The sequence below is a fragment of the Chiloscyllium plagiosum genome, unplaced genomic scaffold (genome assembly GCF_037043375.1).
Source record: "Chiloscyllium plagiosum isolate Xiang-an unplaced genomic scaffold, Cpla_swu_hap1 HiC_scaffold_1, whole genome shotgun sequence".
Classification (NCBI taxonomy): Eukaryota; Metazoa; Chordata; class Chondrichthyes; order Orectolobiformes; family Hemiscylliidae; genus Chiloscyllium; species Chiloscyllium plagiosum.
Genome location: NW_028270139.1, coordinates 137,655,034 through 137,670,300, shown reverse-complemented (window position 1 = coordinate 137,670,300; position 15,267 = coordinate 137,655,034).

The following is a 15,267-nucleotide window of genomic DNA, read 5'->3' as shown; positions in this document are numbered from 1 at the left end:
CTGGAGCATTGCCCTCAGCCCACAGCAACGTACATTGTTTCCTGTGGCACTCATATTGATGGTTGTTATTTAAAGGTCAGGGTTCACATGTTTAAGAGACGTTACTGGTGTGAATGATTTATTCCACATTGCTTTACAACTAGCTGGGGACAACTACTGTTTGCTGAAACTCTTATTTAAATGCAAGCTCATGAATTGCTAGGGACAAGGAGCCTCCATGTGAACTGGGAAAATGTGGTCGGAAGAGAATTCTAAAGCTGTTGTTGTAGGAATGTTGTTTTTTTTGTAGGGTCAAACTATAGGGTTAAGCATAGATTCTTCCAGTTTCTCAAAATATCTACATATTGAGTTGGAAGATATTGTCCTTCTTTAGCACTTACAGTATAATTTTAGAAAGGGTGACCTGACCAGTCATTTACCTCAGACACTTTTAGGATAGGATCTGTTCTATTATCTGTTTGCGTTTTAATTTGTTTTCAGGATGTGAGCAATGCCAACAGGACTATTTTCCAGCTGAGAACTCACCACTGTTTTAGCCATATTAGACAGTAAGAGTCAGCCACATAGTATGAGCCTGACTTCACAAGTGGTTCGGACTGGATTAGGTAGCAAGTTTACTCACTTATTAATTCATTCATTCATGGGTTGTGGGTAGGGCTGGCAAAATCAGCTTTTTTAAAAAAAGAAATTCACTCACGGGATGTGGGCTTCACTGACAGGGCATTTAGTTGCCCTTGCCTAGTTGCCCTTAAGAGGGTCGTGATAAGCTGCTGCCTTGAACCGCTACAGTCCACCTGCTGTAGGTAGACCCACAATGCCATTAGGAAGGGAATCCCAGGACTTTGACCCAACAACAGTGAAGGAACAGCAACACATGTCCAAGTCAGAAAGGTGATTGGCTTGGAGGAGTACCTGAAAATGGTGGTGTTCCCATGTATCTGCTGCCCTTGTCCTTGCAGGTGGAAGTGGTTGTGGGTTTTGAAGATGTTTTTGAAGGATCTTTGGTGATTTTCTGCAGGGCATCTTGTAGATAGTACGCACTGCTGCTACTGAGCGTCGGTGGTGGAGGGACTGGATGCTGTGGATGTGACGCCAATTAAATGAGCTTCTTTGGCCAGAATGGTATCAAGTTTCTTGAGTGTTGTTGGAGCTGCACCCATCCGGGCAAATGGGGAGTATTCCATCACACTCCTGACGTATGCCTTGTAGATGGTGGATAGACTTTAGGGAGTCAGGAGGTGAGTTACTCATTGCAGTATTCCTAGTCTCTGACCTGCTCTTGTAGCCACAATACTTCTATGATAAGTGCAGTTCAGTGTTTAGTCAATGTTAACTCTCAGGACATCAAGATATGAAGTGGAAGAGTTTGTGCTACAGAGGGGTACACCCTCTGCACTATTAAAAAGGTCGAGGATGTTGATCCGGTGACAATGAAGGAGCTGTTTAAGTCAGGGTCATTTATATCAGGTGGGGGACATTACAGATGGTGGTATTCAGCTGGGTTTTGACAACAATCAGAGAGATTCCATAGCCTGAAAATAATATATTTATTGATTTAATTTAATTTATTTGACGTGTTGATGATTGAACTTATGACATCTGGCTTGCTAGCTCAATAGCCCAATCATTATCATGCCTCATTCTCCATGTCACTAGGAAGAAATTGGTAATTGGAAATAGGTGGTCTTCCCATAAGTTTGAAAGCTTGTTTATAAGCCTGCTCATATCGAGAGGTATTTTATTTAAGGAAAGGATGTCTTTCTGCACCTCTTCCTGCACATTATCACAAATACACACACAAACATATAATTAAAACCCTTGAAGAGATTCTTGAAGAAAGAATTGCATTTACACAGTGCCTATCAAATCCTCAGGAAACAACCTTTTATAGTCAATGAAGTACTTACTGTGCGCATTGTTTCTGCTGTCAATTTGTGCACAGCAAGCTCCCACAAACTGCAATGTGATAAGAATTTAATTAAATCAGCTTTATTGTCAGATGTACGTAAATGAGTGCAGTGAAAAGTTTATAAGACACCACTGACATGGCCAACTTAGATAGTGTACCTAGGTACAACCCCGAGTTACGAAAAAGAGAAATGAAGAAAACACTTACATTACATCTATACACAGTATGACCACAGGTCAGAAAAACACAAGAAGCAAAGATAAAATCAGAAAAATCACACTCTGTCTGCAGCAGACTAGCACTCGGAACCTCCACATGGCATGACCAAGCTCCACACCAGGCTGTTATCCCTGCTCCACAACGGGCCGATATTTCCGCTCCACACCGGTCCTTTCTCTCCGCTCCACACCGGGCCCTTATCCCCGCTCCACACCAGGCCCTTATCCCCGCACCACACTGGTCCATTATCCCCGCTCCACACCGGTCCATTATCCCCGCGCCACACTGGTACATTATCCCTGCACCACACCAGTCCATTATTCCCGCTCCACACCGGGCCCTTATCCCCGCGCCACACTGGTCCATTGTCCCAGCTCCACACTGGTCCATTATCCCAGCTCCACACTGGTCCGTTATCCCCGCTCCACACCGGGCCGTTATCCCCGCTCCACACCGATCCGTCATCCCCACTCCACACGGGTCCATTATCCCCGCGCCACACTAGTCCATTATACCCACTCCACACGGGTCCATTAACCCCGCTCCACACCGATCCGTTATCCCCGCTCCACACGGGTCCATTAACCCCGCTCCACACCGATCCGTTATCCCCGCTCCACACTGGTCCATTAACCCCGCTCCACACGGGTCCATTAACCCCGCTCCACACCGATCCGTTATCCCCGCTCCACACGGGTCCATTAACCCCACTCCACACCGATCCGTTATCCCCGCGCCACACCGGTCCATTATCCCAGCTCCACACTGGTTCATTATCCCCGCTCCACACGGGCCCTTATCCTCGCCCTACACCGGGCCCTTATCCCCGCTCCACACCGGTCCATTATCCCCGCTCCACACCGGTCCATTATCCCCGCTCCACACCGGGCCCTTATCCCCGCTCCACACCGGGCCCTTATCCCCGCTCCACACGGGTCCATTATCCCCGCTCCACACGGGTCCATTATCCCCACTCCACACCGGTCCATTATCACCCCTCCACTCCGGGCGCTTATCCCTGCTCCACGCTGGTCCATTATCCCCGCTCCACACTTGGCCCTTATCCCCACTCCACACTGCTCCATTATCCCCACTCCACACTTGGCCCTTATCCCCGCTCCACACTGCTCCATTATCCCCACTCCACACCGGGCCCTTATCCCCGCTCCACACTGCTCCATTATCCCCGCTCCACACGGGTCCATTAACCCCACTCCACACGGGTCCATTAACCCCACTCCACACTGGTCCAATATCCCGCTCCACTCCGAGCCGTTATCCCCACTCCACACCGGGCCGTTACTCCTGCCCCACACTGGACCGTTATCCCCGCTCCACACCGGGCCCATTATCCCCGCTCCACACCGGGGCCCTTATCCCCGCTCCACACCGGGGCCCTTATCCCCGCTCCACACCGGGGCCCTTATCCCCGCTCCACACCGGGGCCCTTATCCCCGCTCCACACTGTGCCGTTATCCCGCTCCACACTGGTCCGTTATCCCCACTCCACACTGGTCCATTGCCCCCACTCCACACTGGTCTGTTACCCCCACTCCACGCTGGTCCGTTACCCCACTGGTCCATTACCCCTGCTGCACACTGCTCCATTATCCCCACTCCACACTGGTCTGTTACCCCCACTCCACACTGGTCTGTTACCCCCACTCCACACTGGTCCGTTACCCCCACTGTTCCATTACCCCCGCTGCACACTGCTCCATTATCCCCACTCCACACTGGTCCATTGCTCCCACTCCACACTGGTCCGTTACCCCCACTCCACACTGGTCTGTTACCCCCACTCCATGCTGGTCCATTACTCCCACTGGTCCATTATCCCTACTCCACACTGGTCCGTTATCCCCACTCCACATTGGTCCGTTACCCCCACTCCACACTGGTCCGTTACCCCCACTCCACACTGCTCCATTATCCCCACTCCATGCTGGTCCATTACCCCCACTGGTCCATTATCCCTACTCCACACTGGTCCATTACCCCCACTCCACACTGGTCCATTACCCCCACTCCACACTGCTCCATTACCCCCACTCCACACTGCTCCATTACCCCCACTCCACACTGCTCCATTATCCCCACTGGTCCATTACCCCCACTCCACACTGGTCCATTTCCCCTGCTCCACACTGGTCCGCTTCCCCTGCTCCACACCGGACCATTATCCCCGCTCCACACCGGGCCCTTATCCCCGCTCCACACCGGGTCCATTATCCCCGCACCACACCGGGTTCATTATCCCCGCACCACACCGTTCCATTATCCCCACTCCACACCGGGCCCTTAACCCCGCACCACACCGGTCCATTATCCCCGCTCCACACCGGTCCATTATCCCCGCTCCACACCGGGCCCTTAACCCCGCACCACACCGGGCCCTTAACCCCGCACAACACCGGGTCCATTATCCCCGCTCCACACCGTGCCCTTAACCCCGCTCCACACCGGTCCGTTATCCCCACTCCACACCGGTCCGTTTTCCCCACTCCACACCGGTCCGTTTTCCCCACTCCACACCGGTCCATTGTCCCCATTCCACACTGGTCCGTTACCCCTGCTGCACACTGGTCCATTATCCCCGCTCTACAATGGTCCATTACCCACGCTCCACACCGGGCCATTATCCCCACTCCACACTGGTCCATTACCCCCGTTTCCCCCGCTCCACACTGGGCCGTTTCCCCCGCTCCACACTGGGCCATTATCCCCGCTCCACACTGGGCCATTATCCCCGCTCCACACTGGTCCGTTATCCCCACTCCACACTGGTCCATTGCCCCCACTCCACACTGGTCTGTTACCCCCACTCCACGCTGGTCCGTTACCCCACTGGTCCATTACCCCCGCTGCACACTGCTCCATTATCCCCACTCCACACTGGTCTGTTACCCCCACTCCACACTGGTCTGTTACCCCCACTCCACACTGGTCCGTTACCCCCACTGGTCCATTACCCCCGCTGCACACTGCTCCATTATCCCCACTCCACACTGGTCCATTGCCCCCACTCCACACTGGTCTGTTACCCCCACTCCATGCTGGTCCATTACCCCCACTGGTCCATTATCCCTACTCCACACAGGTCCATTACCCCCACTCCACACTGGTCCGTTACCCCCACTCCACACTGGTCCGTTACCCCCACTCCACACTGGTCTGTTACCCCCACTCCACACTGGTCCATTACCCCCACTGGTCCATTATCCCTACTCCACACAGGTCCATTACCCCCATTCCACACTGGTCCGTTACCCCCACTCCACACTGGTCTATTACCCCCACTCCACACTGCTCCATTACCCCCACTCCACACTGGTCCATTACCCCCACTCCACACTGCTCCATTATCCCCACTGGTCCATTACCCCCACTCCACACTGGTCCATTACCCCCACTCCACACTGGTCCATTACCCCCACTCCACACTGGTCCATTACCCCCACTCCACACTGCTCCATTATCCCCACTGGTCCATTACCCCCACTCCACACTGGTCCGTTTCCCCTGCTCCACACTGGTCCGCTTCCCCTGCTCCACACTGGTCCATTACCCCCGCTGCACACTGCTCCATTATCCCCACTCCACACTGGTCCATTGCCCCCACTCCACACTGGTCTGTTACCCCCACTCCACGCTGGTCCATTACCCCCACTGGTCCATTATCCCCACTCCACACTGGTCTGTTACCCCCACTCCACACTGGTCCATTACCCCCACTGGTCCATTATCCCCACTCCACACTGCTCCATTATCCCCACTCCACACTGGTCCGTTTCCCCCGCTCCACACTGGTCCGTTTCCCCCGCTCCACACTGGTCCGTTATCCCCACTCCACACTGGTCCATTACCCCCACTCCACACTGGTCCGTTATCCCCACTCCACACTGGTCCGTTACCCCCACTCCACACTGCTCCATTATCCCCACTCCACACTGCTCCATTATCCCCACTCCACACTGCTCCATTATCCCCACTCCACACTGCTCCATTATCCCCACTCCACACTGGTCCATTACCCCCAATACACACTGCTCCATTACCCACACTCCACACTGGTCCATTACCCCCACTCCACACTGGTCCATTACCCCCACTCCGCACTGGTCCGTTACCCCCACTCCGCACTGGTCCGTTACCCCCGCTCCGCACTGGTCCGTTACCCCCGCTCCGCACTGGTCCGTTACCCCCGCTCCGCACTGGTCCATTACCCCCGCTCCACACTGGTCCATTACCCCCGCTCCACACTGGTCCATTACCCCCGCTCCACACTGGTCCATTACCCCCGCTCCACACTGGTCCATTACCCCTGCTCCACACTGGTCCATTACCCCTGCTCCACACTGGTCCGTTATCCCCACTCCACACTGGTCTGTTACCCCCGCTCCATACTGCTCCGTTACCCCCGCTGCACACTACTCCATTATCCCCATTCCACACTGGTCCATTACCCCCACTACACACTGGTCCATTATCCCCGCTCTACAATGGTCCATTACCCCCGCTCTACAATGGTCCATTTCCCACGCTCCACACCGGGCCATTATCCCCACTCCACACTGGTCCATTACCCCCGTTTCCCCCGCTCCACACTGGGCCGTTTCCCCCGCTCCACACTGGGCCATTATCCCCGCTCCACACTGGGCCATTATCCCCGCTCCACACTGGTCCGTTATCCCCACTCCACACTGGTCCATTGCCCCCACTCCACACTGGTCTGTTACCCCCACTCCACGCTGGTCCGTTACCCCACTGGTCCATTACCCCCGCTGCACACTGCTCCATTATCCCCACTCCACACTGGTCTGTTACCCCCACTCCACACTGGTCTGTTACCACCACTCCACACTGGTCCGTTACCCCCACTGGTCCATTACCCCCGCTGCACACTGCTCCATTATCCCCACTCCACACTGGTCCATTGCCCCCACTCCACACTGGTCTGTTACCCCCACTCCATGCTGGTCCATTACCCCCACTGGTCCATTATCCCTACTCCACACAGGTCCATTACCCCCACTCCACACTGGTCCGTTACCCCCACTCCACACTGGTCCGTTACCCCCACTCCACACTGGTCTGTTACCCCCACTCCACACTGGTCCATTACCCCCACTGGTCCATTATCCCTACTCCACACAGGTCCATTACCCCCATTCCACACTGGTCCGTTACCCCCACTCCACACTGGTCTATTACCCCCACTCCACACTGCTCCATTACCCCCACTCCACACTGCTCCATTACCCCCACTCCACACTGCTCCATTATCCCCACTGGTCCATTACCCCCACTCCACACTGGTCCATTACCCCCACTCCACACTGGTCCATTACCCCCACTCCACACTGGTCCATTACCCCCACTCCACACTGCTCCATTATCCCCACTGGTCCATTACCCCCACTCCACACTGGTCCGTTTCCCCTGCTCCACACTGGTCCGCTTCCCCTGCTCCACACTGGTCCATTACCCCCGCTGCACACTGCTCCATTATCCCCACTCCACACTGGTCCATTGCCCCCACTCCACACTGGTCTGTTACCCCCACTCCACGCTGGTCCATTACCCCCACTGGTCCATTATCCCCACTCCACACTGGTCTGTTACCCCCACTCCACACTGGTCCATTACCCCCACTGGTCCATTATCCCCACTCCACACTGCTCCATTATCCCCACTCCACACTGGTCCGTTTCCCCCGCTCCACACTGGTCCGTTTCCCCCGCTCCACACTGCTCCATTATCCCCACTCCACACTGCTCCATTATCCCCACTCCACACTGCTCCATTATCCCCACTCCACACTGCTCCATTATCCCCACTCCACACTGCTCCATTATCCCCACTCCACACTGGTCCATTACCCCCAATACACACTGCTCCATTACCCCCACTCCACACTGGTCCATTACCCCCACTCCGCACTGGTCCATTACCCCCACTCCGCACTGGTCCATTACCCCCACTCCACACTGGTCCATTACCCCCACTCCACACTGGTCCGTTACCCCCACTCCGCACTGGTCCGTTACCCCCGCTCCGCACTGGTCCGTTACCCCCGCTCCGCACTGGTCCGTTACCCCCGCTCCGCACTGGTCCGTTACCCCCGCTCCGCACTGGTCCGTTACCCCCGCTCCGCACTGGTCCATTACCCCCGCTCCGCACTGGTCCATTACCCCCGCTCCGCACTGGTCCATTACCCCCGCTCCACACTGGTCCATTACCCCCGCTCCACACTGGTCCATTACCCCTGCTCCACACTGGTCCATTACCCCCGCTCCACACTGGTCCATTACCCCTGCTCCACACTGGTCCATTACCCCTGCTCCACACTGGTCCGTTATCCCCACTCCACACTGGTCTGTTACCCCCGCTCCATACTGCTCCGTTACCCCCGCTGCACACTACTCCATTATCCCCATTCCACACTGGTCCATTACCCCCACTACACACTGGTCCATTATCCCCACTCCACACCAGACCATCATTCCTACTCCTCACTGGGCCATTATCCCCGCTCCACACTGGTCTGTTTCCCTGCTCCACACTGGTCCGTTTCCCCCGCTCCACACTGGTCCGTTTCCCCCGCTCCACACTGGTCCTTTACCCCCACTCCACACTGGTCCATTGCCCCCATTCCACACTGGTCCGTTATCCCCATGCCACACTGGTCTGTTACCCCTGCTCCATATTGGTCTGTTACCCCCACTCTACACTGGTCCATTTTCCCCACTGGTCCATTATCCCCGCTGCACACTGCTCCATTATCCCCACTCCACACTGGTCCGTTACCTCCGCTCCACACTGGTCCATTATCCCCACACCACACTGGTCCGTTACCTCCGCTCCACACTGGTCCATTATCCCCACACCACACTGGTCCGTTACCCCTGCTCCACACTGCTCCATTATCCCCACTCCACACTGGTCCATTACCCCCAATACACACTGGTCCATTATCCCCACTCCACACTGGTCCATTACCCCCAATACACACTGCTCCATTATCCCCACTCCACACTGGTCCATTACCCCCAATACACACTGGTCCGTTATCCCCACACCACACTGGTCCGTTACCCCTGCTCCACACTGCTCCATTATCCCCACTCCACACTGGTCCATTACCCCCAATACACACTGGTCCATTATCCCCACTCCACACTAGACCATTATTCCCACTCCTCACTGGGCCATTATTCCCACTTCACACTGGGTCATTATTCCTGCTGCACAATGGTCCATTACTCCACGCTGGTCCATTACCCCCACTCCACACTGGTCCGTTACCCCCGCTCCACACTGGTCCGTTTCCCCCGCTCGATACTGGTCCATTACCCCCGCTCCACACTGGTCCGTTTCCCCCGCTCGATACTGGTCTATTACCCCCACTGCACACTGCTCCATTATCTACACTCCACACTGGTCCATTACCCCAACTCCACACTGGTCCGTTACCCCTGGCTCCACACTAGTACATTATTCCCGCTCCATACTGGTCCATTATCCCCACTCCACACTGGTCCATTATCCCCACTCCACACTGGTCCATTAACCCCACTCCACACTGGTCTGTTACCCCTGCTCCACACTGGTCGTTTCCCCCACTCCACACTGGTCCATTACCCCCACTGCACACTGCTTCATTATCCCCAATCCACACTAGTCCATTACCCCCACTCCACACTGGTCCGTTACCCCCGCTCCACACTAGTCCGTTTCCCCCATTCCACACTGGTCCGTTACCCCCAGCTCCACACTAGTCCATTATTCCCGCTCCATACTGGTCCATTATCCCCACTCCACACTGGTCCATTACCCACACTCCACACTGGTCCATTACCCACACTCCACACTGGTCCATTACCCACACTCCACACTGGTCCATTACCCACACTCCACACTGGTCCGTTACCCACACTCCACACTGGTCCGTTACCCACACTCCACACTGGTCTGTTACCCCCGCTCCACACTGGTCCATTATCCCCACTGGTCCGTTACCCCCACTGCACACTGCTCCATTATCCCCGCTCCATACTGGTCCATTATCCCCACTCCACACTGGTCCATTACCCACACTCCACACTGGTCCATTACCCACACTCCACACTGGTCCATTACCCACACTCCACACTGGTCTGTTACCCCCGCTCCACACTAGTCCGTTTCCCCCATTCCACACTGGTCCGTTACCCCCAGCTCCACACTAGTCCATTATTCCCGCTCCATACTGGTCCATTATCCCCACTCCACACTGGTCCATTACCCACACTCCACACTGGTCCATTACCCACACTCCACACTGGTCCATTACCCACACTCCACACTGGTCCATTACCCACACTCCACACTGGTCCATTACCCACACTCCACACTGGTCTGTTACCCACACTCCACACTGGTCTGTTACCCACACTCCACACTGGTCTGTTACCCCCGCTCCACACTGGTCCATTATCCCCACTGGTCCGTTACCCCCACTGCACACTGCTCCATTATCCCTGCTCCACACTGGGCCATTATTCCCGCTCCACACTGAGCCATTATCCCTGCTCCACACTGAGCCATTATCCCTGCTCCACACTGAGCCATTATCCCCGCTCCTCACTGGGCCATTATCCCCACTCCACACTGGGCCATTATGCCTGCTCCACACTGGGCCATTATTCCCACTCCACACTGGGCCATTATCCCTGCTCCACACTGAGCCATTATCCCTGCTCCACACTGGGCCATTTTCCCTGCTCCACACTGAGCCATTTTCCCTGCTCCACACTGGGCCATTTTCCCTGCTCCACACTGGGCCATTTTCCCTGCTCCACACTGGGCCATTATTCCCACTCCACACTGGGTCACTTTTAAGCACAATCTCAGCCCGGGTTTCAGTGATATTGATCGAAGGATAAAGATTGACAGGACACTATGAAAAATATATTGTCTGTTCTTTGAATTAGCATCATGGGCTCTCTTTTACTCCACTTGAGGGAACAGATGGGGCTACAGTTTCAGGATTGTAGTCACAAAATGAAACCCTTTGACATGGCTTCAGAAGTGTCGAGCCAGGTAGCACAGCAACAAGTGTGAATGTAACCCGAGAGTGCCCACATACAGCTCAGCAGCTCAGCAGCCTCTGCTTTCCGTTAACAATTACTTTTGTGATTTGGACAGAGAGGAGGCATGAGGAGGCCTCATTTACTTTCTGAATTCACTACTGACTTCAAAAAGCACCATCAACAGAAAAGTAAGAATCTAGCTACACTATTATACTACCAAAGAGAGGTCAGATTTAAGCCAGTCTTCGGTCAGAGTTGACCTCTGCCTATCACTGTGCTGATATATAATGGATTACTGGCTGTTATGGTAATTCAACACCAGAAACCAACCACCGCTTTTAGATCACAAACAGCCAGTTCCCTCTCTGATCTAGTCTCCACTTCTCATGAAAGGGGAGAAAACTTTAAACATTCTGCTATTTTCAATTCAACAGGATGTTTTTCTTTATCATTCAGTTTTGAAGATTTTTTTCGAAACCACTTTAGCTGTAACCTATTTTCTCTGTAATGGGAGCTGGCTACTCAGACTCTTGAGCTGGCAGCTTGCTACTCCTACAGAAGGGAATTGGAGCATGAGTGAATAATTAACGCAAGGTCCAATGGCATTTTCTATCACCATTTGTCCCCATTGTTTTCAGTGGGACACAGCTGGATGTGGTCATTGGGCCTTTTCTGAAATTTCCCTTCATATTCCTTCCCGTAATCTCAAAGGTTCATTACCTTTGTTTGTTTAAATTCATTCACAGGATGAGGGTGCTGAGGGCTCGGTCTAGCATTTATGGCCCATCCCTAATGGCCCAGAGGTAATTAAGAGTCAACCACATTGTTGTGAGGTAAAAACTGATGAAGGGCTTTTGCCCGAAACGTCGATTTTGCCAGTCTTCGGATGCTGCCTGAATTGCTGTGCTCTTCCAGCACCACTGATCCACATTGTTGTGAGTCTAGAGTTATATGTAGGCTAGACCAGGTAAGGATGGCATTTTCCTGCCCCAAAGGACACGAGTGAACCAGATGGGTTCTTTTTCTTGATAATGGCTTCATAGTTGCCATTATGCTGGTGTTTGTTCCCCTTGCAATTCCAGAATTACTTTTCAAATTGTGTTTTTTTTTTAACCATTAGCCATAGTGAGATTTAAAGTCCACTTCCAGGATCATTAGCCTGAGGGTTCTGGATTACTAGTCCAGTGATGTTATCATGACACCACCACCTGCACCCATTACCTAATTCACATTAACACTGCTCAAATCTGTTGTCACCATGATGTTCCATGCGCATTCCTGCACCAACAGCCTGTCTGAATCTCTCTAACAAGACTATACCACCACCCACAGAAATCAACAGATCAGAATTATTCCCCTTTGCTAACCCAGCCATCCCTTTCCGATGCCTCGCTTTCAGTGTTCCTCTAAGTGGGTCTTCCCTCATTTTGTTCTACCCTTACCTTTACTCCTTCAATGTTTTCCACTCCCATGCTGAAACCTCAGGAGAATCTACCCTTGGTGCTCTCCTCTTCGCTTCCTAGCCTACATGCTGAACCTTGGCATCATCAGTGTAAGTGGGGTCAGCTTTCCTCTGTCTGCTAAAACTGGCTTGTCATTATGCATCTTAAATTTCTTTATGCCGTCAAACTGCCTATCTGACACCCAAATATGGCCCAATTCTCCCAATCTGAACTGGGAAGACTGAAGCCACCTCCTTCAGCCTACAATACACACAGTGCTTGCATTGTGAACCTTCACATGGACGTGGCTAAAGCTCAGGGTAATTGAGAGTCCAGCAGGGGCAAATGGGTCATATATAATCACTGCCTGATTTACATGCACACATCCAAGTTTGGGGAGGCACTTCCACCACTCAGCAACTATTAGAATATCCAATGACAGGAGAAGGGCCCACGATCTGACATAACATGTCAGATTTTGAAGTTGTTTATGCATTTCTAATTCCAACACCCTTCACCCCTCAGGCTGAACACCAGAACGATGGAAACTCAAGGTTTTACTGTTCAACACAATTAGAGCTTTGTGGAGAATGCAGTGGTATTGTCCATACCTCTGGGCCTGCTCCAGCCTTGTTAATAGATCCAGAGTTTTTAACTTCCATCATTCTGCCTCAAAACACCTTTAATACAGAAACCTAGGAACGAAATGCAAGAGGCCATTCAGCCCATCAATCATACCTCAATACCACATTCCCACACTATCCTTATATTCTCTTGATGATGTTAGTCTCCAGAGGTATACTGATTTCTGTTTTGTGTCTGCTCAAAGATTGAGGTTCCACAGATCTCTGGGAATAAGAATTCCAAACATTGATCACCCACTAAGTGAAGCCATGCCTTCTTAAATGTTCCTGCCAATTATTCTGAGGTTATGTTCCTGGTTCTAGAGGTGTAGATTACCTACAATGTGGGAAACAGGTCCTTCGGCCCAGCAAGTCCACACCATACCCTCCAAAGAGTATCCCACCCAAACCCATTCCCTATTACTCTACATTTACACCTGACTAATGCACCTATCCTACACATCCCTGAACACTATGGGCAATTTAGCTTGGTCAATTCACCAAACGTGCACATCTTTGGACTGTGGGAAGAAACCGGAGCACCCGGAGGAAACCCACACAGACATGGGGAGAATGTGCAAACTCCATACAGACAGTCGACCGAGCAGGTATCAAACCTGGGTACCTGGTGCTGAGGCAGCAGTGCTAACCATTGAGCCACTGTGCCACCCACCCATGCTCACTTGGCAGGCAAAATATTTAATATTTATCCACCCTATCATACCTCGTAAGAATATCTCAGACTGGATGCAGTTTACATTTTAAGGTTATGTGCAAAATATCAAAGTTGCTTTTTGCTAATTTGTACCTAAGGTCCCTTGTGTTACAGTGGAAATTTGACATGAAATAATTCTGAAAACTAATCTTTTCTATCACACTCTGTGATGTATATAGCTCCATAAATCCTTTTTTCCAATGCTGCCATACGTAATTTTTGCAAAAGAAACGTAATTTGCTAATATCCTGAAGAGAGATGACACAAATCACCACGATTGTGGGGTGGACAAAGGTAACAATCACACAACACCAGGTTATAGTCCAACAGATTTATTTGGAGGTACAAGTTTTTGGAGCGCTGATTCTTTGTCAGGTAACCAGTAGGGCAGGATCACAGATCACAGAATTTATAGTTACAGATCAGCGTCATAAAACTGATGTGATGTATTGAACAAACCTAGATTGCTGTTAAGTCTTTAATCATTTAGAATGGGGTTGCAGGTTTCCATTCGTTAGTATGTAAATCCCAGAACTATTTTCAAGTCACATTCCTGAGATGACTTAAGGTTTTATAAAAAAAAGTGACATCTCAGCTCAGACAATGCATTAAAGGTGTGAGGTTAGAGTTTGTCTGTATCCCAACCTTGAGTCAGACTGGATCTATTTCCAAAGTAGGAATTGATCAAATGTAACATGGATTGATTGTGTGCTTTTTGAAACTATGTCCTTTGATCCTCCCCACTAGCTACCTGACAAAGGAGCAGCGCTCTGAAAGCTTGTACTTCCAAATAAACCTGCTGGACTATAACCTGGTGTTGTGTGATTTTTAACAAATCATCACAACAGTGTTTGATTTGAAGGGCAGTCAATCCAAGGGACATAATACTAGCAATTATTAAGTTTGGACTTCAGCAAACTTGCTGGAATTAACTGTGATAATAGAATTAGCTGCAGTGCTGCTATTGTTATCAAATGTTACGTGTTATCATCTATGTCCTTGCAAGAATGATTGTACATTCCGCAACCTTGAGAAATATTACTGTCAGCATTAGTTATTGGCAACCCTAGTAGCCATTTTGTGCTACTCAGTTATGGGCAGCCCTAACACATACCATGGTGACAAGAGGTCAAGGGCTAAGTAATTCATCTGACTCTTCAAAGTCAGTCCACCATCTACAAGGAACAAGTCGGGAGTGTAATGGAATAGTCCCCTTTGCCCAACAACACTCAAGAAGCTTGACAATGTCCCAAATAAGCAGCCTGCTTAATTGGCATTACATCCA